At 34.5% G+C, this 23,779-nt stretch overlaps 1 protein-coding gene and 1 long non-coding RNA gene across 2 annotated transcripts in view; both read right to left on the bottom strand.

Annotated features, from left to right (window-relative positions):
- The window catches only part of LOC115209614, a 1,042,307-nt gene that overhangs the window by 467,244 nt on the left and 551,284 nt on the right, over positions 1–23,779 (bottom strand). The window lies entirely within an intron of this gene.
- LOC118762552 lies at positions 6,582–22,899 on the bottom strand. The gene is made up of 3 exons (XR_004998305.1): positions 22,887–22,899; positions 13,758–13,759; positions 6,582–6,845 (listed from the first exon to the last, which is right to left on the bottom strand). It is a non-coding gene; the product is annotated as an uncharacterized LOC118762552 (long non-coding RNA).

The raw sequence follows: 23,779 nt of genomic DNA, 5'->3' as shown, positions 1-23,779 counted from the left end.
ATTTATTCCATAGAAATGTGAGTTTATCTAAGGAATTTTTCTTAAAGGTAGCTCTTTCTAAGATATTCATTTTCTCAAGAGACGAACTTTTTTGAATTTTATACTAGACAATAAACCGACTTCTCAGCTACGCTATCAATCACTCATGCATTACCTGGAGAAACATTAAAAAAAAGCAAACTCTTATTAGATCTTCCATCATTTCTAATGTTGACTATTTTAATTAAATTCTTTAACTTTTCAATAGTTTTTCAAATGCCAGATAATTCCAAATCCTGCACCTGATGGAGGTTGCATTATTGCTGGAGTTCATTTTCAAAGGAATATATCCAATGTATACTGCTGATCAATGAAAGTATGTACATAGTTTAAAAAAGTAGACCCATTTTTAAAAGTATTCATACTTCCATTTTTTTTCTATTGGAAATTAATACCTTTCATTTGAAACCTTTAAAAAATCCTTTCATTCTCAATCTACTTCCAATAAATAATAATTATAGCAAAGGTGTATAGATATCATAATTCCAAAATAATTAAAGAGCTATTATGAAGTCAGACTTCAAGACATTTAAGTACATCTTTTTTCCTCTCTAGCACTATTAACAAAGCTGTGAATAATTTGACTTTTTAAACTGAACAATATTGTAATGTACTACAAGTCAATTAGATAAATAATAGTAGTCAATTTTCATAAATATATCTTTTGCATATTGAATACAATATGAATGTGTGTGTGTGTATGCATATGTATAGATACACACATATATATACCGTAAATCCTCAAGTATAGTCCACCCTTGAGTATAATACGCGGGTGATATTTAGGGGGCTGTACCCCTGAAAAGCCTAAACCTTGTGTATAATATGCACTCCTTCTCTAAATTGAGTCGTGCATAATTAAGCCAGCAGCACCTAGTCGAACAAACACTTCCGCACATGTGTAATACAATAATGGTGATATTTTCAACTGTTATATGGGAATGTAAATATGTTTTCAAATTGTTTTTGTTACATGTTATTCTGTGTCCTGAACACTTTTATTTTAATAAATGTTGCTTACTGCAAGTTATGGATGATTCTTTTATGACTTCATTGCTTTCAGGCTTAGCTTAAGGTATTTTTGTGACCGATACAAAATGCGTCTGAATAAACATTGCTGGACAGCAAATAGAGATTCAGACATTGCTTAGAAAATATTTTTCATTTTTAATCTCATATATAGTATGCACTAGGAATTTTGACCTTTAAATTTTGGGGAAAAAATGAGGATTATACTCGAGGATTTCCAGTATATATATATATATATATATATATATATATATATATACACACACATACATAAATAAATATATATATATATGTATACTAGCTGGTGTACCCATTAATTCCCGGGGGTAAAGATGTTCTGTTGAAACGCCTTATTACTCTGATATAAGAAAGCAATTTCATTATAACTGCCACAAATGGTGTATTTTCTGTCATGAAAAAGTACAAAAAATCTGTCAGCTGGAGGAGGCAGACATTGTTGGAGGTTGATGAGAGAGGTTTTGCATACTTTCAATGAATGTGACATTGAAATCATGTGTAAGTGGCCTCTTTCCCCAGAAGAGGAAAGGTTTGGCTGCTATTTTTTGCATGCCCTGCTACATATAACAGCTATTTCTGGTCATGTATTGCAAATAGCTGTTACATGGTAGCAGGGCATGCTAGAAATAGCAGCCAAATCCTAGGAGGTGAGATATGTTGAATGCACTAAAAAAAAAACCTATGGAAAAAATTATTTCACACTAAAGTTATGAATGGGTCTTTTACTAAATATTTACCGTATTTTTAAAATCATCTTCACTTTAAAATACGTTTCAAATATGCCAAAGAAAATTTTTGTAATGGTATTCACTTGAAAATAATTTTAAAAAACATTAAATTATTGTCTGCTTAAAGAAAGCTAAAATATAAACACTTAGTGTACAAACAACTTACATTTTTAAAATCACATTCACTTAAAAATATTTCGAAATGATTAAAATATTGTGTTTAACAAAAGCAAAAATGGAAGCATTTACTTCATATACATTATTTACATTTGACGGATATTTGTCCTCATCTCGTTTGTTGTTAACACAATGTTTCAGCTGATATACCCTCCAGCCTTCATCAGGTGTCTTGGGGAAATTTCGAACCTGGGTTCTCATTCCTAAAGTATTTTTCAATGTTATTATTATTATTCAGGTCACTGCCTGGAATCAAACTCAGAATCTTGGGGTTTGTAGACTGCGCTTTTAACCACTACGCCATATGCCTGTAGGCTCTTCAGAGCTTTCTAGATGCTGGTTACTTACATTAATTACTGCTTTCACAAGTGGGTGACAGACTTCAGTCTTCATTCTCTGACCTTTGAGTTTCATAAACTTCTTAATCTGGCATGTCTTCACTATTTCAAATTCTTTCATGTACGACTTTTCCAGATCTTGTTGGATTCTCTTTCTATCATCATCTCTGGTTATTTTCCTAATGAAGATAACCTCAGTTTTGTTTCATTATTTAGTTGATGTTTTTTTCCAACGGTTGTAATGGATCCTCTCATAGACAAAGGCATGACCTGCCCTTTCCGCTACTCTTCTAACTTTATATGAATCCACTGGTGTCATTATAATCAAGCCAGGTGGCATTAGCTGGTGAGTATATGATTACATTCTAGTTGCTAGGTAACCCAATTTGGCTTTTTCTTGATGCAAGACTGCAGCTACATCAAAGAGATTAGATGCTGAAAAATGTATCTTACACATACTCACTGTCCAAGAAAATCTGCAGGTAGTGCAGCCTCAGCATATGTCTGTGCACCAGTAGCTTCACCATGCCCACCATCCAGAGTATGCTGGAAACAGATGGTCAGTCTGACCATCTGCAGGATGTGTAATAAAAAAAGCAAACATTTCAATCTAGCCAAATGGGAATGGGGGCAAGGTACAACTGTCAATCTGTAAGTTATGACATAGTTGATGCAGACATTTCCCATCTCTTCTCAGCTTTTCTTAGTGAAGCTGTTGTTCCCTCCCTCCCTCTGTAATGTATCACATGAGGTGGAGGTTGTTGCAAATGGATCTGTTGAGAATCCCACATGTTTGAGTATTTTTGACCAAGCAACTAACAATAAGCACTAAATTCTTCCCAAATAACTTGGTCAAAATCTTAAAACTCTGCATTTAACAGGATTATGGGAAAGAAATTTTCTATGATATCCCCTTTGTTAACACCCTATCTTAGCAGCATTAACACATCCTAGTACTTGATTGGTACTTTATCAGCTTTGGAGACATGAAAGGCAAATCTGACCTCACCATAATTTAATCTTAGAGCATAAAAAGCCTTAACTAAATACTATCAGGTAGTTTGTCTAATACTCTTACAATTGTTTCTAACTGTACAAGGTCTGAATTTCAGAGGAGGAGAATAGTTAATTATATTTGGCTGCTACTCTATTACATCAGCTCTGAAAGGTTGAGTAACAAAGCTGACCTTAGCAGTACTTAATACCAGAACATTAAGAGCCAGAATAAATACCATAAAGTGTTTTGTCTGGTGCTTTAATGTCCATTAACAACAACAATAGTACCAGAAATTAAAAGATCTGTAGCTGACATTGGTACAGGAATGGTTTACCTTGAGCTATCAAAATCACTGTAGCTATCTTTCATAGCTATAAACATTTTTAAAATCTAAACATTTCCAATATCTAACATATTAAATTAATATTGGTTTGCAAAACCTTATTGCACCAAGTTTGATAACAGCAAGATGTATATAAAGTATGAAATCAAAAGGGAACATGAACATCACTTGATAAAGTGACATAACTCTACATATAAATATGACAAGCTAGAATAAAAATTGTGCATACTAAATGAAACAATGCAGCGAAATATATGAATGAAGCAGAAATGAAGATTTGAATACTTTAAAATATTAAAGTATTTTTTACTGCTAATCTAAATCTCTCACTTAACATCACCGAACAATCCTATTATTTATGGTGAAGAAAAAAATAATCACAATATAAACCCACAAATGGACAGCAAAAGATAAAAGAGATATTTATAAGAGAAAAGAAAAACTGAAGAACTTAAGCTGAGAAAGGAAATATAGAAAGCAAAACCTTAAAAAATAATAATCATCTAACATAAAACTTGTAACCACAAAAACTAGGAATAAACACAAAATCAGAATTACTAAGTAATAAGGAAAATAATCCAGTACCAAGAGAAACAGATCAAGTCAGTCAGTCAGAAATGTCATATTATTATAGCAAAGATAAAATGTGACTTGAAGAGGTGAAATACATACAATTCGAATCAGATCATTTCCTCCTAGCAAGATATAAATAATACATGAAGAATAAAAGTTAATTAACAGACTAATAATAAGATAGTGGCTTAACAGGAAGGATAAACATCATAACTATAATGAATAGAACACAGGTAATCTAAATCTCAGGATTCTGATGTAAATGAAACAAGTGGTATCAAAAGCATTGAAAATAATTATCATCTTTGATGATATTCCATGAAGGAACATGTATAACATTGCCAAAATTGAGCCACAAATGCAACCTAAATTAGTGCACAGATCACATATCTGAGTCAATAATGCTAGATCAAATCCATAGAAGGCCATGTGACAAGCAGTCACTAACCCACATATTAAATCATTGAACCCAAAGAGACAGCACTTATTTGTTATGCCCCTTCTACCACTATTACAATTGCTTCTGATTTTATGAACTCGAAAACTGCATACCTTCTTGAGTGAAGCCTATTTTTTGCACTTGCCTTTTCTTTTACCATGCTTATTATGCCTCTGCCACCCAAAACTTTAACTCCTTGACCAATCATTTCTCTGATCAGTGAGAACTATATAGAATTCTCTCCTTGCATATATTGTTTTCTATATGCCACAACCTACAGACTTCCAATCTGAACAATAACCACACCAATGTCACTGTTCTGGGAGAACCTATAAAGATCATGAGTATTAATTCTACTCTGCCAAATGATTTTTTAATATTCTTTTAAAATGCCACAAGAATGTGTGCAATTTGTAGATACATAAAATATGCAGGAAGATATGAATTTGAAAGCTTTCAAACAATATTTTAAAGACAAACTGACACATATAAGACCAGAAAGAATTAACAAAGGTCAGTTCTCCAATGGATATTTATTAAAATGTATTCAACATTAATAACAATAATGAATAATTCTGATATAAAATGTAAAATCTGTTTCAACCAGATTGCCAACATTCACAAGTATGTAACTTGCAAATAAATGGATATATTTGATAATTTGAGAAATTGTTTACATTTTCTCACTTTTTCATATGTATTAAAGGTGAATAAACTTAATTTGATTATAAATCACATAGTAGCAGACATTTTACATCCTTAGACTGTCAAAATCACAATTCTTCATTCGAAGTACTTTACTTTGTTGTACATATATGCTAAGAAATAAAAGGAAATGAAGATTCTGTAGAAATCATCTATAGTTAAGGTGAAGACAAGAATCTTTTGTGCCACTTTAAATCGCTAGTTTAACGTTGTTGCAATGGTGATAAACACATGTGTTGATCATTAACGTATACTGTGATATGCTGTGTAAAGGTCACTTGAAATAGCAGTCCATTCATGAGCAATGAGGTCAATCAATGAAAAAGACCCAAAATTTAAATAGTGAGCAGTCTATTTCAAAAGACAATGTAAAAGAAATATGTCAATACAACTCAGTTAAGTAAGTAACCTACATTATTTCCTCAAACTAAAAAATAGGAAAAAATAAAATACATAAATCAGTTGACTAATCTGGAAAAAAAAATGTTTCAAGCAGAAGATAAAATATGTACAAAATACAAAATTCAGCTTTAGCATGTACAACACAAACAATAAAATACTAAAGCATCCAATTAACTGCATACTGAGTGGGGCAGGGAGAATGGACATTTTTGAAAAATTCACAAAATCATTAATTTTAGCTGCAAACAAATTTTATTGTCATATTGAATTAGCATTTGTCAAAATCAAGTGTGAGAAACAACATCCATCATGTAGCATCCATTTTCATTGATGCATTTCAAAAGGCGTTCTTGAAAGTTGGCCTCCACTCTCTCCAGAATTGCTCTGTCGATTTGGGCGACTTCCACATGAATAGCTTCCTTCAAATCATCCTTCAAATGTACAGGGCTTATGCACATACATGTGTACTTTGAGGTTTTCTTACAAGAAATAATCACACATGGACAAATCAGGGTACCAGGGTGGGGGAAGGAATGTCAGCAAACCTGGAAATGAGGCGGTCACCGAAGAGAGGGCAAAGAACATCCATTGATCATCTGGCTGTGTTGGCCATCGCCCCATCCTGCTGAAACCACACATGCCAAACAGGCATATGTTTTCATTGTAATTCAGGCACAAAGAAGTTGTTTATCATCTTGATGTAATGCTGAGAGATTACAGTAATAGCATTTCCATTACTGTCTTCTGAAAAGTAAGGACCAATGACAGCAGCTTTTCCAACACCACACCAGACCATCACTTTTGGGCTGTGCAGTGGTCTTTTGTGCAGTTCTCTCAGTTTTCAAGAGCCCAATAATGACAGTTCTGTTGATTCACCATGTTATTGAAATGAAAATGAGCTTCATTACTCATTAACAAAATGAGGTTGTCATTTGCCTCAAAATTTGCTTCTGTCTGACATGTGAAGTTAAGATGCTGTGCATAGTCCCATGGTTTCAACTGTTGCCTAATGACCAATTTGTATGGGTAAAAATGCAGATCTTCATGCAAAATACACCTTACCAATCGATTACCAAAGCCAAGTTCAGTGGAATGCCTTTGAGCAGAGCGATTTGGACTCCATATCAAAGCCTGTCTGATACATTCCACATTTTATGGGGTCAGTACCATTCATGGCACCTTCATCACTCTCCTATTCATTAGTGTACCTCGAGTATGAAGTGCATTCATCCAAAATAAGATTGTGTTCCAGGTGGGAACATCCTGATTTAGGTGAATGCTGAAGTGACATCGAAATTCACACTGAACTACTGCAACAGACTTGTTATTCTTCATGTAATTCTCATAGGCAAACACACGATGCCCTATAATCCACAATACCATGCTTTCAGCTGAAAAGTAAATAAATGCTAAGACACCATAGACCAAATGGTACCTGTCAGACATATGTCCCTCTTCCTGGGGCTGAGTAATAGCCATTTCAAAAACGTCCATTCTCTCTGCTCCACTCCGTACATCATCATCATTGTTTCAGTATCCAGTTTTCCATGCATACTTGGTTCAGATGGAATTCACTGGGACAGATTTTCTATTGCTGGATACTCTTTCTGTCACCAGCCTGCACTTGCTTGCAAGTAAGATAGTTTTTTTTTTCTCCTCACCATGGCTGAATGTCTTACCACAGAAGATTGGAAATGAACAAAACACTTGTGTGATCATGATAGTCATTTCTAACTACCATGAAGTGACGAGGCAAGGAGGCACAAACACACACACATGCATATATATGACAAGCTTCCTTCAGTTTCCTTCTATCAAATCCACTCACAAGGCTTTGGTTGGAGCTGGGCTATTGTAGAAGGCACTTCTAGAAATTGAACCTGAAGGCACACAGTTGGGAAGCAAACATCTTAATTACACAACCATGCTGAAGATAAAACATCTTTAATATGTAAAAAGCAAAATACCTCAAAAGTACAAATATATATTTGTGAAGGCATGGCTGTGTGGCAAAAAGTTTGCTTCCCAACTACATGGTTCCAGGTTCAATCCCACTGGGCTATGCAGTGGGATTCTACTATAGCCCCAGGCCAACCAAAGATTTTTAGGTGGATCAAGTAGATGGAAACTGAAAGAAGCCTGTTACACACGTGTGTGTGTATCTGTATTTGTTCCCCACCATTACTTGACAACTGGTGTTGGTTTGTTTATATCTCTGTAATTTAGCAGTTCAGCAAGAGACTGATAGAATGAGTACCAGGCTTTATAAATTGTCTTAGGTTCAATTTATTTGACTAGAAAAATAACTCTTCAAACCAGTGCTCCAGCATGAGCAAAGTCTAATGACTGAAAAAAGTGAAAAGTAAAAGATTTAAGTAAATAGTAAATTAATTATAACAGAATATCATGTTTTGTGAAGTTCAACAAACCTTATACTGGTTGTTAAAAAAAACCCAAACATTACTGAAAAGAAATTCAACCACACTCTTTTACTTGTTTCAGTCATTTGACTGTGGCCATGCTGGAGCACCACTTTAGTCAAGCAAATCGACCCCAGGATTTATTCTTTGTAAGCCCAATACTTATTCGATCAGTCCCTTTTGCTGAACTGCTAAGTTACGGGGACATAAACACACCAGCATCGGTTGTCAAGCAATGTTGGGTGGGAGGACAAACACAGACACATACACACCACAAACACATATATATATATATATATATACACACACATATATACAATGGGCTTCTTTCAGTTTCCGACTACCAAATCCACTCACAAGGCTTTTGTCAGCCCGAGGCTATAGTAGAAGACACTTGCCCAAGGTGCCACGCAGTGGGACTGAACCCGGAACCATGTGGTTGGTAAGCAATCTACTTACCACACACCCACTCCTATGCCCACAGAAAATATACAAGAAGCTCAGAGAAGAATATTGGAATGCTAGCAGCAATGCATGGTCCAACCCAGATGTAAAGAATAAATGATATAGTTTATGAACTTTCCTTTGGAAACATGTACAACTACATAAAATTACAGTCAACTAGCTACAATTCTGTGATATACAACTTGGAATACAAATGCATACATTCATTTCTAAATATTAAGAAGATATGGCTTTAACTGTGTGTATGTGTGTGTGTGTTTGCATGCTCATTTGTGTGTGCACATGTGTGTATGCACATGTGTGCGTGTGTGTGTATGTGTTTGTGTGTGTGTGTGTGTGCATATACACATACATAACAAGGTTAGGTCTTTTAGCATTTTGTTTTACTTGTTTCATGGCACTCATTGGGGTACGGCCATGTTGCAGCAACACATTTATATAATCACATATAATAAACAGAAAAAGGTTTTTTTGTCTGTTTGCTTTTTGCTGTTGTGTTTTTTTGTTTTTTTTTTGGGGGGGGGTTGTTTGTTTGTAGTCATGCTGGTAAAGGGAGAGTGAAATAACTGATGAATGGGAAATGAATGGCAGTTGGAGACATTTAGCGTAGGAAAAGGAAAATGAAAGTATAGTAACTACAGTGAGCTGTAATGAGAGGTTTTGCAATGGTTGGGCTGGTTGGTAATTTCATTCAAGATGAAATTGCAAATTTTTGTAAATTTAGCAGGAAATATATTTCCGCTAAATTTCATAGTATGTATTCAAAAGGCGAAAAATAAAGAAGGAAAAGAAATGTAAACACAACACTGTGCACTGATTTTAAATTAAGTTCACCACTGACATATGCAAGTACAAACACAAGCACGTTTGTAGACACATACTTGATAATATATACAAGCACACACACTCAATGAAATAGAAAGTATTCTAACTGAAAAAGAAGTTAATACAGAATTTCACACACACATATGTGCATATGCATGCATGTATTTGTATTGAAAGATTTGTTATGTAAAGTTTCATAGATGGAAAAAGAAAAAAACCATCATCAAATTTACAAGTGATTGTTACATTTTTCAGTTAAATAAAAAGTATAAAGTTTTTAGGTAATAAATTAATCAATGTTTTGAATGTATCCACCTTTCCCTATCATTAATAAAATCATCTTTTTTAATAGAACAAGAATGTTAATTCATTTATAAACATTGTGTAATCTATAAACAAATTGATGGTCATTCTGTATTTATATTCCCCAAGAAATAAATACAAGGAAGTTTCTCGAAAGGAAGAGTGAAAAAAGACGGAGGAAGCGATGGGATAAAGGGTAAATAGAGAAGCAGGTAGTCACCAAACAGATAAAGAGATAATTAGACAGGCTGACAGACAGACAGATCAATAAAGTGAGAGGCAGAGCCACATATGAGAGGTAAAGAGAAATAGAAATATGTGTATGTGTGTGTAGAGAGAGAGAGAGAGGGAGAGAGAGAGAAAGAGAGAGAGAAAGAGAAGGGTTGAGGAACAAGAGGCTGAGCCAGAGATGGGTAAAAACTATAACTATGTAAAGTACATATTAATCCAAATTTCATATGAAGTAACATTCTTGCTATTGATATAGAGCATGTGTACATGCCCGTACTTATGTTCCAGGGAAATAAAAAACACCAATACAATTAAATAAAAAAAAGAAAGCCATTAAAGAAAATAATGTCAGTCAATGCAAAAAACAAAAATACAAAAAATTTTCAAAAAACACAGAATGCAAGGTTTATAGAAAGGGATGTGTGTGTGTGTGTGTGTGCATATATATGCATATGTATATATATATATATGCACACACCATACGTATATATATATATATATATATATATATATATATATATATATATATATACCAGAGTAAACACATAAATGTGAAACAAGGTGGAAAAAAGAGTACTCAAATACCAGTGGTAGAGTAATATGTTTTATTTAACCCTTTAGTATTTTAACCGGCCATATCCGGCCAAAAGTATTCTACATGTTTTATGTTCAAACTGGCCAGATCCAGGCTCTCACATCTACCCTACAATGTTATTCTACATTAAGTAATTACACCATCAAGATCTTGAAGATATGAGATAATGCATGATTAATTCAAATCAATGGGAATCAATAGAATAATCTGAACACTAAAGGGTTAAAGCAGCACAAACTAGCAGAAATATCCGGTGTTGCCTGGGTTACAGAAAATAATGAAATTTTAAAATGCCTTTTAGATCTCTAACATGAAACAGATTACGCAGGTCTTACCTCCTAGTAGCTGAGATACTAACTTTGTATGTTAATAACCTGGTGTTTCCCCAGGTTATTGAAAATAATGAAATGTAAGTATGCCTTTTAAACCTCTAAGTAAAATGAAACATGGATTATGCAGTTCTCAACATTAGTTAGTACAAACTATTAATGTCAATAACATGATTTATCCAATGTTCTCACTGTTAAAATTGTTTAAAAATCAGGTAGTTCTTTGTCTTTGCAATCACCTTCAATTGTCAGTACTTAATTGAAACATTGAACTTTAAAATGCATAAATTTAAGAAATGGCATGCGAGAACTCCCCTCCTGTTAATAAGTACATTTAACAAAAATTCTATCAGATGACATGAGTATAAACAAATATATTGAAACAAATCTGGAAATCAATCACAGTTTAATTATCTAGAGCTTCTAAATATACAATGTTTTGAGTATGTCCTTTAATTAGTGTATATGTGAAAAGATTTTGGGGACTTCCAACTCACAAACATCCTACATATAATTGCCTATGAGAGAAGCAAGATGAAGTCCAACAACCTTAAGAGACTTTCCTTCACACTTGTTTACTGACATAGCAAAACTTAGTTTCATTGGGAACTGGAACTATTTAAATTCAAAGGGGAGGTCATATGGGGTTTACGGGATCAGTGGAATGAAGACATTCTCACCCTTATAGTTCCAAGATATAACTGTTGCCTCTAGGACGTGAGGTTGTATTGCTTTCACCACCAGTCTGGTGCCATTGCACAGATGAGGTGGATCCAGATTCCTGAGCAGCAATAGTGGCAGGAGGGGACTCCTTTTTAAGTATTAAGTGGTGAGATAGCATCCCAGATGGCTGTAGAGAGTACAGGAACTCAGTTGGAAGAACTACAGCCTGGTCATGATCAATGACAGTACCAAGGGATTTGAAAGACTTCTTGTCCAAGCAACAGCTGCAGGAGATCCCAGTTGAGTTTGTTGACGGCATCATAACGTGGAGCTAAGAAGCCTCGCTCACAGAGCCATTGACTGTTGCTAAAGCTTTGTGCAATGTTTGGGAGCACATGCATTATGAGATCATTGACAGCTGGTACCATCTCACCACAGGCTTTCTGCCCCCACCGCACCCCACCGGATTTTGGATGACGATAACTTTCAGAAAAATCGATAATTTTTATGAAATTTTCTACGAATATGTGTTATATGATGTAGATTTCAAATATACAAAATTTTTGGAGGGAAAGTGTTTTAGGAGGCAGTGGGGAGGATTTTCGGAATATTCACTGGAGTCCATTCAATTCGTATTAACTTTCTGGAAAATGGATATTTCTAAATGAAATTGTCTATACATATACCTCGGACTATGTAGATTTCAAGCATTTAGGATTTGGGGCGAAAACAGTTGGGGGTTATTTTTGTGAACTGTTCCCCACTCGGGGAGTGTTTCAAAACAAGTCGTCCATATTTGTTTCAGTTTCTCCGTTGTACGTTTGTGCACAAAACCCTTGACCCTGGTCGCAAAATTTCGGGGAAAATATTGATAAGTTAAGGATTGGGTGTATTAAAAGTCTAAAAGTAGATCTTTTTGCATACTTAGAATCTCCGTTGGAGACAAGATCGGAATCCGTAGGAAAAATAAGCACAAAGGGGTGGCATGCTTATTCTGAGTGATCTCTCTCTCTTTCACACACACATATATATATATATTGAAAAAAGTTCAAACGGGATATTATTTTCTTCAATATCACGTTTATTTTAGAGATTATGTAAAAAATTATACTTTACCCTTTTATATTAAACTGTGCGTGTATATTCCTTATTTTTGCTTCTGGTGTCTTCTGTCTTTCTATTGGAACAGTTTACCTGTGAATTTACTTGAAGTGAAAAAAATCTGGCGATGTTACGGTATAAGTACCGGTGTACTTCCGGAAGTACCAGATACATTTAAAAAAAGTGTTTTTTTTTTATATATGGGGGGTTAGGGTTTGTGTTAGGGTTGGGTTAGGGGTGGGAGAAAAGGGTTTCTGTTATCTTCAGAAATGTAACAAAGTCACGTGTGTACATATACCGAAGCATCGCCACATACCCTAACTCTAAAATAACCCCGAATTGCTCCCCCCCCCCAAGATCCTATATGCTCTGAATCTACATAGTCCGAGGTATATTTGTAGACAATTTCATTAAAAAATATCAATTTTCCTGCGAGTTAAGTGAATTGAAGTTGACTCCAGTGAATTTTCCGAAAACCCTCCTCACCCCTATTAAAACATCCCCCCTCCCGAATTTTGTATATTCCGAATCTACATGATATAATACATATTCGTAGAAAATTTCATTAAAAAGTATCCATTGTTCTGAAAGTTATGACCATCCAAAAAGCTGGAGGTGGGGACAGAAATCTGTAGTTATGCCCTGTTGACAATTGATCAATTAAATGAAATCTCCGTATGAAACATTTGTCTCACTCACACTCACATAAGTATATATCTTACACAAATAGGAAGCCTGAGAAGAATATAAGAAATGAAAGTAAGTTTAGAAATTCTTTTTTATCTCAGATCGTCACAATAGTAATGATGTATACATACATGTGTGTGTAAATAGCTAGTCACTTAGTTACTATGTAGACATTGGCAAAACAGTTACGTGAATGTGATAAGTCGATTTGCGCCAAGAATAATCATATGGGATTTAAATGTGAAATATGAAGTCTTAATAAAGCGACTGGTTTCGAAAATGTCCGAAAAATGTATTGGAAAATCAATGTACAATATACAGTACCTCATTTAATTAATTGAGAAAAAGACGTCTATCTCTGTATGAATTTTTTTTTTTCTGACATGGAAGAACCTTTAGAAATTCATTTTTATCAGAAATCGTCACAACTATAATGTATACATACGTGTGTGTGTATAAATAGCTGGTTAAGACGCCAAAGCCATAAAGTTCAAACACAGGAAGTTGAGAAAACGATTTGAAGAAGTGAATCGTTATATATAGAGCAATATTATTTATTTTTAATAAAAAGAAAAATCAAGACCGTATTATTCTTTCCAAGGTCAAATTATTCATGTAACCCAAGTATAGTACAGATTGATTCAAAGGTTTGAGCATGCATTGAGGACTCACTCACAGACAAGGTATTTTATATATTAAGATGATGGTCCGCTTTCACTTTCAGTCTACCAAATCTACTCACAAGGCTTTGGTTTGCCTGGAGGCTAGAAGACACTTGCTCATGGTACACAAGGTGGAACTGAACCCAAGAGCATGTGGTTGGTAAGTACGCATCTCAATTAAGCAGCCATGCATGCACCTATACAGATGATTCAATAAATTTGTGTAGTTAAGAGAAACAAAGACACAATGGTAAAACATATTCTGAGTGAAATGACTAGAAGTATTTTCATTATTAACTCGAATCTTCATGAAGAAGAGTAATTCTTTATGCAAGTGTTGCTACAGTACAAACCTGGACCAACAAGTTTTACTGATTAAAAAGCCAGTGATAGATTCGTATTACCTATTCAACAAGAGGCACACAAAACAACAAGACTGCTGAAAAATTGGTGAAATTGATAATGTGATGGAAGAAGAAACTGATGTGTCTTTTGAAAAGATATGTTGTCAATGATTTGGGTTGTAGGTGCAGGCATGGCTGTGTGGTTAGGAAGCTTGCTTTCCAGCCACATGATTTCAGGTTCAGTTCCACTGTGTAGCGCCTTGAGCAAGTGTCTTCTGCTATAGCCTCAGTTCAACCATTGCCTTGTGATTGGATTTGGTAAGTGGAAGTTTCCACCATGTGTATAAATGTGTGTAAATACTTGTACATCCTAACAGAAAGAAGGGATATATATATATATATATAAATTTTATTAATATATATATATATATATTTATTTTATCATCATCATCGTTTAACGTCCACTTTCCATGCTAGCATGGGTTGGACGATATGACTGAGGGCTGGCGAACCAGATGGCTGCACCAGGCTCCAATCTTGACCTGGCAGAGTTTCTACAGCTGGATGCCCTTCCTAACGCCAACCACTCCAAAAGTGTAGAGGGTGCCTTCACATGCCACTGGCATGGGGGCCAGTCAGGTGATACTGGCAATGACCTCGCTCGAATCTTTTTACACATGCCACCGGCACAGGTGCCAGTAAGGCATATATATAAATTTTATTAATATTTAGCAGAAGTAACAGAGTGACTCAAGGTCAAAAAGTTTCATGCATTGATACTTATTGATAAGTGCCAACGCATGAAACGCTTGGGCCTTGAGTCACTCTGTTACTTCTGTTAAACACTAACAGAAATATACATATACCCATATTTTGAGTTCTGTTTTGTCTGTTTGCACCAACATACCTATTTATATATGTGAGTTTAGAGGGATATATTATCTGGGTGGATACCATGGTACATATTATCTGGGTGGATAGCACTTCAAGTCAAGCTGGTTGAAAGACCCTGAACAAAGCTGCACAACAAATTATGCTCAGTTGCATATGCAACTGTCCATATTCTGTACTGCAGAACTACATGTAAGTTGTCATAGCCATAATAATATGCTGTATGACATGCTGTAAAATAAAATGAAAAAAAAATTTTGAGGATGTACCAGTTTCCATATTTGCTATCATTATAATTATTATTTAAGAGTGTGTGTTTGTACATGCAACCATATCTGCTTGGATAAGAAGTTCTATTCCCAACTATGTGGTTTTGAGTTTAGTTCCAGTTAAAGCCTACTCTTACATGTTTCAGTCATTTTGACTGCAGCCATGCCGGAGCACCGCCTTTTAGTCAAGCAAATCGACTCCAGGACTTATTCTTTGTAAGCCTAGTACTTATTCTATTGGTCTCTTTTGCTGAACCGCTAAGTTACAGGGACGCAAACACACCAGCATCGGTTGTGAAGTGATGTTGGGGGGACAAACACAGACACACAAACATATACATACACGCATACATACATATATATACATATATACGAAGGGCTTCTTTCAGTTTCCGTCTACCAGATCCACTCACAAGGCTTTAGTCAGCCCAAGGCTATAGTAGAAGACACTTGCCCAAGGTGCCACACAGTGGGACTGAACCTGGAACCATGCGGTTGGTAAGCAAGCTACTTACTACACAGCCACTCCTGCACCTAAGCAAATTTGATAGACAGAAACTGTGTAGAAGTTAATGTGTGTATGTGCCTATGTATATGTAAGTGTGTGTGTATATCTATGTAGATATGCATTTGTCCCCACCCACTCTTAACAACTAGTGTTGGTTAGTTTTACTCTTTAGTATTCACATTATTTTGTCAAATGTAATACTTATTTATTCACATTGTTTTGAATTTATCATGCATTATCTTGTAGCTTCAACATTTCAATGCATTGATTGTTTACTTTTATAATCACATTGTAAGATAGGGGTGAGAGGTTGGATCTGGCAAATCAGAAGATAAAAAAGGTAGAATATTTGGTTCAGATATAGCTGGTTTAAATGCTAAAGGGTTAAATACTTGCAACAGCATTTCAACATAAAAATACCTGCAACAGCATTTCAACATTAAAAAATTTAAATACTAGACTGATTACATACAGTAAATCCTCGAGTATAATCCGCATTTTCCCCCAAAATCTAAAGGTCAAAATCCCTAGTGCGTACTATCTTCGAGGTTAAAAATGAAAAATATTTTCTAAGCAACGTCCGAGTCTCTATTTGCTGTCTGGCAATGTTTATTCAGACAGATTTTGTGATATCGGGCACAAAAATACATTAAGCTAAGCCTGAAAGCGATGAAGTTATAAAAGAATCATCCATAACTTACAGTAAGCAACATTTATTAAAATAAAAGTATTCAGAACACAGAATAACATGTAACAAAAACAATTTGCAAACATATTTACATTCTCATATAACAGTTAAGAACATCACCATTATTGTATTACACATGCACAGAAGTATTTGTTTGACTAGGTGCTGCTGGCTTAATTACGCACAACTCAAGTTAGAGAAGGGGTGCGTATCATACACAAGCTTTAGGTTTTTCAGGGGTACAGCCCCATAAAAATCCCTTGCGTATTATACTCAAGGACAGACTATAGTCAAGGATTTATGGTATTAAGTTTCATTAAACCTGACCAATATTTTTCAAGCAATGAACAATTTTCGTCAAAACAATGATATAATGTGTTGACTTGGAACTTATTGCAAAGCTTCATGATAAACAACATATTTCTTCTTCCCATTTAGGGATCAGTACAATTTTTTTTTGTGTCTAACCCCCTTCTTTCTCTCCCTCTCTTTCTGTTCACCACCATCATCACCTGTACAATCACCATCACCACCACAACTTCCATACACACACCATTCAGACTTTTGATATCACCACCATCAACACCTTTGACATCGCAACCTTCCCCTCCACCACCTTCACCACTGTCTTTCACATCCCTTACTATCACCGTCATACTTGACTGCCACAGCTACCACCACCACCATCACCACCATCATCACCGTCACCTCCACCTCTATCACAACTACAGCTCATACTGTTACTATCACCCCATTACCATCTCAACTGTCAATATATTACTGCCCTCACCATCTCTATGCCTACAATTACTCTCACCCTAGCAAGAGGAATAGAAAAAGTGTCATTGAATAGTGAGAGAGTGGGGCCGAAGTGTGACACACTGACACACAGAAATTTGTTTTTTGCATTTATATATATATATATATATATATATACACACACACACACACCCACACACAAAACTATCTGATCTTGTGCTGTTAATAAACTGTCACTCCCCATACACTAAGCTGAGAGAAAATGCATTGTAATAAAGTATAATTGTTAACTGACAAAGTTCTTAATGAAGTGCTTTTGGAAATGTATGACACATGGAGGGTAACTTCTTTAATCTTCCCAACCCTAATCTTAGCACAGCTGGACCTAGCAAAGCAAACTTTATAAGTAAACAGATGGAATATGATGCACAAGAGTTGAAGTAAATAGCGGAATCTATTTTTCTTAGCTAAATACCAAGCAGCAAGTCATTTACAAAAGTATAGTGACATCAATCATGGATGCAGGGGGGAAATTACGTTGTCCCAAAGCTGTAAAAGGAAGTGGCAAAAGCTGCTTCTAGGCAACAGTATTTGACAGAAAGTAATATGAAAATAATAATGTACACTATCACTTTAAAGTATCCTTAAAGATTAATGGGTAGTCAAATTGCAATGTATCACCAAGGGGTACACAGTCAGCTGGTTAGCTGAACATGTTTAATATTCATAAATGAAGCAACTATAACAGAAAATTTTGAGCAATGGACTACACATGCTATTTTATTCAAGAAATTGATAGAACTTTTGGTGAAATTACAATGCGTTTTGATGACTTGCACTGTACTTTTTAATACCCTGTATTTTTATTAATGCTGTAATCTTTAAATATGCTCTGTTTCTCTATACACACCACTATTTATTATCACAGTTATACATTCACAGCCTTTGTAAGAACATGCTATTTCATAATTTTGCATTATTGTGTCACTCAGATGGAAGAGGATCATACTTCGGCTAGTATGTTGGAGAACAAAAGAAAACCTATCTTTAATCATTTTTTGTCATTATTCTTGCTCATTTATTTTCCATAATTATCTCATCACATTATTTTAATCATAGGATTGCAATGCTCCATTAATGTGACTAAGGTGATTTAAATATTTAATTAAGGCATGAAATGAAAATTCCTGTTCACATATAATTTCCTCCATACATAGGGTGTATAATACACTAATACAGCAGTAATGGGGACGTATTACAATAGAAATGCAGAAGGCACATGGCTCAGTGGTTAGAGCATTGAGCTTACGATCGTGAGGTTGTGAGTTCGAATCCTGGACTGGGCTGCGTGTTGTGTTCTTGAGCAAGACACTTTATTTCACGTTGCTCCAGTTCACTCAGCTGTAGAAATGAGTTGCGACGTCACATGTGCCAAGCTGTATCGGTCATTGCCTTTCCCTTGGATAACACCGGTGGCATGGAGAGGGGAGGCCGGTATGCATGGGCGACTGCTGGTCTTCCATAAAACAACCTTGCCCGGACTTGTCCCTGGGAGGGTAACTTTCTAGGTGCAATCCCACTGTTAGTCAGAGATGGACTAAAAGAGTAAAAGTTACATAGAAGTCATTCAAAATAAATAACATACAGTAATCTTAGATTAACCACATGCACAGGGAAGCCACTTTGTAGTTACTTGGCCAACAGGAAATGGCAGCCAAATAATCTTCAAATGACACCATCTTAAAAATATGAAGATGCATTAGATTTTGTAATTCTGGATATTCAAAAGGATGATATGGTGAAGGCCAAAACATCTTTTATCATATGCACGTTGCTCAACTAAAATTTGATGTTGGTCTAAGCAACAACAAATGAATATATAAAATCTTGCAAAGGTGAAAAAAACAGTGAACTGAAAATACTATGTTAATTTCAATGCCTAACAATGAACATGAAGATCATTGTAGTTTCATTGTTGCAAAGATCGAATATTAAAAAATATAAAGCACTAACAGTACTATTGCATCATTAAAGGCAGGTTCTTTGAATTCTTTTGCAACTGCTTTTTAATCAAATAAATCCTTCTTATTCACCAGTAGGTCATTCTTTTCTAATTGCAGTTGATTTTAGAAGAATGAAAATAGATTTTCAACAAGAATATAGAATAAAGCATTGTTAGTGAGAAGTGCCAAATGGCTCAATCAATAAATATATTAGTTGGAGATTCAGAAAAATCTACATACTGAATGAATTGACAATAAAAAAGCCTATATTTGTGTGTATTCATGGATCCTGGAATCAATGTTGTTGAATTTACTACTAGTAATTTATGGGATTCATGAAAACTTATATGCTCAGAGGGACAATAAAAATAGCAGTAAACTATATATCTGGCAACTAAGTTAAATTTTCTCCAAGATTAAATATTTCAAGAGTATTCACTCAACCACTTTTGTTCTATTTAACTTTTGATATATTCGACATATCTCTAAACTCTGAAAAAATGACTAGAATATTATCTGAGCTATGGTAAACCATTTGTTTATTTGAATAGCCTAAAACTATCCATCCTAAACTTTATAGCTCAGTTATATTTTTTTCTGTCAAGTTAAGTTGTCCAAGTCAGTGTATATATAAACATGTACATTGCTGATACAAACAAGAAATGTTAAAAGTTATTCAATTAGCTAAATTAGTTGCCAAATTTCTTATATTCACTTTTTACAAAAATGAAATATAGGATAATTGCAGATAGATGCCTTTACAACACTAACGGCGAAATCAATCAAACAAAAAATAATTAGAAATAGAATCATGCAAGTCTAAAATGCCAAATAAAAGAATTGATTTGAAAAGATATGTCAGGCTGAGATGACTCAAAAGACTTAAGTAGACTGAAAAATAAATGAAAGTAATTAATAACCTAGCAGCCTTGGCAGTAACCCACAATATCCCTGTTATAGAACTGAATTTGTATATTCAGAGATGAGTAATAATAATATTAATCCTTTCTACTGGAGGCACAAAGCCTCAAAGTTGGCAGGAGGGGACTAGTTGATTATATCAATCCTCGTGTTTCACTGGCACTTAATTTATCAACCAAGAAAGGATGAAAAGCAAAGTCAACCTCGGCGGAATTTGAACACAAAATGTAGCAACAGGTGAAATACAACTAAGCATTTCATCCAGCCTGCTAGCTTGCCACCTAATGAATAATACTCATATTAATAACATGAAACAGAATTTAAATTATGTGACATCAAAGGACAACATGGTTAAACCCAAGAGATTTTCAATGAAATCTTCACAATGCGATAAGATAACTACTATATGAAAAAGGCAAGACATTCATTAAGAAATAGTGAAAAACATCAAAAATAAAATCTATACAAAGAATTTCAAACATATATGATAGAATTAATACTACTAAACACATATTCATACATACAAATTCAAACAACTATAATGCACTTAGAAACCAGAAGGCACAGATGTAATACAAGACAAAGAATATGAACACTACAAGAACACTAAATCCCCTCCAGGAACAATTGCCCTATATAGATTGGCAAACTAGATTGGGATAAATGCCAGTGTTATAAGTAGAAACTAAAATGAAGCCCGGTAATTACAGCTCAATGCCAAGGATTTCCAAGTAGACATTATAGAAGTGCCTTCACATATGAAATCAAAGTGTAGTAATTTGTATAGGAAAGTTCATGACAGGTAAAGTTAATCTTGGCCTTAGCATTTTTTTATGAGAGTGACTAGCAGTATCGCCCGGCGTTGCTCAGGTTTGTAAGGGAAATAACTATAAAGCATTTTTAGAGAGTTATAGCCAAAAAATAGAAAAAAAATGGAAAAAAATGATGGTAAATTTTTTTAGTTAAAAAAGGTGGAGTTGCGTCCCCTAGACAGTTTGCGGTTTGTGTTTCTGATTCTCGACCCCATGTCGAATTTATCGATTTTTTTCAAAACTGGGGGAACTTTTCAAAATTTTTGCTGTGTTAGTTTTGAATTATGACATTGGGCTATGTGTGTGTCAAGTTTCATCAGAATCGGTTGAAAGCCGTGGTCAGGGTGAGGGTACAAGCAAACAGACACACAGAAAACGCACAGACAAACTGCCATTTATATAGAGAGAGATAACAGAAGGAAAAAAGTGATATTGTTACTCAGTGCAGAGACCATCAACAGATTCCTGTGATATGGAATTCTACCCTGTAATAAACAGAAGTTTAATGAAGCTTCCAGCTCTATTGTATCTGAATACTCTACATTAGAATATATCAGGAGATGTATTCTGCCTATTGCCAATGAAATATGCAAAGAAAAAAAATATTGAATAAGCATAGACCAGAATCTGTTTAGGAAAATAAAAGCCTTATGATTCACTGCAATATGTAATTTAATGTAAATAGGAATATGGGAGCTAACCAAGCTTAATATTGTCATAAAATACAAAATTTCCAGGCCTGATTGATGTGCTTTGCCTAATGGTTGATAATATCTCAAGGAAGTAAATAGAAAAAAATAACCTGAATACAAAGATCTGGAAATCAAAACAGCAAAAATATGGAATGCATGCACAAGAAGTTTTTTTGTGAACATAAAATGCTATAAGGAAAGGCAAATGTGAAACCAGGCTCAAAGGTTTAAAAATTATCAACTAAATCTTCCATATGTGTAGCTAAAAAGATAATGCTTTCAAGTAGATCATATATCCCTTGAAAAAAACTGTATAATAAAATGGAAAAGGAATTGTTGTGTGTAATGACTTTTGTCCAGTATTTTATATGTAGCATGAGAAAAATGATGATAATAAACAATTGTTTGAAAGCAGAATCCAACCTGAGCATATTTTTCACAGTATTTACTTGTATCCATTAAGTTTCTTAATTTAAATTTCCCCAAGGTCAACACTACTTTTGCTATTTTAGAGTAAAAAAAACAACAAATACTAGTCTAGCACTAAGGCTGATTTAATCAACTCTTCTTCCTCCTTGCTGTCATAATAATCAATAATAATAATTGTTTTGCCAGCAAATTTTAGCTGATTCCAACAATCTCAGGCTGCTTTTTATTTTAATGATCCTAAAAGGACGAAAGTGAAAGACAAAGTTGACTTTGGTGGGATTTGAACTGCAAAGCAGAATGTACAGAGCCCAAACAAGTACTGCCAAAATTTCAAAGCTTAACTGCACCCAACACATAATAATCAAGGGGCTGCATTCTAGGAAGTTAGGTGCCATAATTCAGCCTTTATTATAACAACAACAGCAATAATTCTTTCTACTATATGTACAAGGACTGAAATTTTAGGTTGAAGAGGATCTTCAATTACATCAACCAAAGTACTCAACTAGTTCTTGCTTTATCTAACCCAAAAGGATGAAAGGCAAAGTCAACTGTAGCAGAATTTGAACTCAGGATGTAAATCTGAAAGAAATGCTGCCAAGCATTTAGTGTGGCATGCTAACAATTCTTCCAGATACAGCCGTGTCAAAAGCACACTTTGAAAGCAAATGGTCTGAGGTTCAGTCCAACTGTGTGACACACTGGGCAAGCCTCAGACTAAACTTATTGCATATATCATCATCATCATCATCATCATCATTTAACGTCCGCTTTCCATGTTTCCCATGCATATAGGAAAACCTAATTTTTCTCCTCATTAGTAGACTATTTTCTTTAGTCATTGCATAATGATCACTTATAAGCTTTAAGCTTATAAAATACAATTATTATTATTTAAAGAATTGTAAAAATGGATGCTGCTTACCAAAAACCATTGCATGTATATATATATATATATATACACACACACACACATTAAAGAATGTAGTTGTGTAAGGCCAGAGCAATGTAAGAAGATATGAAGGAAGCTACAAAAGGAAAAGAAAACAAAAAAGTTGCAGCTTTACCTTGTATTTTTATATTTTGGGTTGAACACCCCTTCTTCAGGACATTTGAAAAAGTAGTTGAAAAAGCTTTTTGCTCAGAGTTTATATTGTACCTTCTGCCATTTTTATTGTTTCAGCCTTACATAACTACATTCTTTAAAGTTATACCTTACAGCACTTCATCAAAACTACCTCATTTTAAGATGTATATATATATATGAATGTGTGTATATCTATATCTATATATATACATATATGTATGTATGTCCATATATGTGTTTGTGTATATATATATATATATATATATATATATATATACATACACACACATGTGAGCATGTGTGCATG

This window comes from Octopus sinensis, linkage group LG3 (genome assembly GCF_006345805.1).
Source record: "Octopus sinensis linkage group LG3, ASM634580v1, whole genome shotgun sequence".
NCBI lineage: Eukaryota > Metazoa > Mollusca > Cephalopoda > Octopoda > Octopodidae > Octopus > Octopus sinensis.
The sequence above is the reverse complement of the archived record's forward strand: the minus strand, read 5'-3'. Positions and strand labels throughout refer to the sequence as shown.